This window comes from Solanum lycopersicum, chromosome 1, assembly GCF_036512215.1.
Source record: "Solanum lycopersicum chromosome 1, SLM_r2.1".
Taxonomy (NCBI): Eukaryota; Viridiplantae; Streptophyta; class Magnoliopsida; order Solanales; family Solanaceae; genus Solanum; species Solanum lycopersicum.
The window spans coordinates 24,461,563-24,462,620 of record NC_090800.1 but is presented as its reverse complement, the minus strand read 5'-3'; positions in this window follow the sequence as shown (position 1 = coordinate 24,462,620).

Sequence of the window (1,058 nt, the reverse complement as noted above, 5' to 3'; positions counted from 1 at the left end):
TGGTGGCACGATAATGAGCATACTAGAGAAAAAAAGAAGATAAATCATAATTAAAAATGAAAAGATGGGGAATACCCATATTCTCTAACTGATTTTTTTTAAATACTATCAATTTTAATACAAGGAAGTTATTAACTCAATGCTAAGTTGAAACTACTTTTTAAAGAAAGACTCTAAACTAACTAGTAATGCTGGGATAGGCCCCAAGAAAATCTAGCAAAAAATGAAACTAAAGGAATAGATATTGAAAAGAAACTCATGACTATTGTCCCTCAGAGAATGAGGACTCACCATTGAATATGCTGAACTGGAGATCGAAAATCGATCAAAGAACGATCTAGATGTTGAAAACCTAAACCTACATCACGAGAAGATGTAGCGCACCTATGCGTCAGTACTTGAAGGTACTGAGCTTGTAGGATATATTAAAGCTAAAATAAGAAATAACCGAACAAGAAGAAAAGCAAGTATAATAATTAGAGCATGAAATATATTAAATTTTGAGAGAACTTCATGCAATGACCAAAGTTATAGCATTCTGAGACTGAATTCTAACTAATATGTAAATATGGTCTATGAAAGAGAGTCTACCTGAACTGTGGGAGCTACTAATATCCGATAAGAAAACCACATGAGCTCCGATGTGTACGCCCAATCAAGATAACCTAATATACCCTGCCAGAGGTTAAAGACATGCAGGCGTGATTACTAACCTCATGCCCACAGAGGGTACTTACAAATTAGTTGGCTAGTAATTCTAGGACTATTGGGTACGCTCAACCATAATCTAACTCGATATTATGTGACTCCCAATAAATTATGTGATTAAAATATTATGACTGAATTTCTTTTAATACTGGATAGCTCAAAATTGAACATAGAAACTGAGAATGCAACGATAAATCTTATAATGATGCATTAATAAATGAGGCATGTATATCTGAGGTTATTGAGATATCTTACCTAGCTTGCGTAATTCAAGAACTAAAGAAATACATAGCTAGGGTTCTGAAAATTATGTGATAAACTTAATAATAACCTTATAATCTAATTTGAAA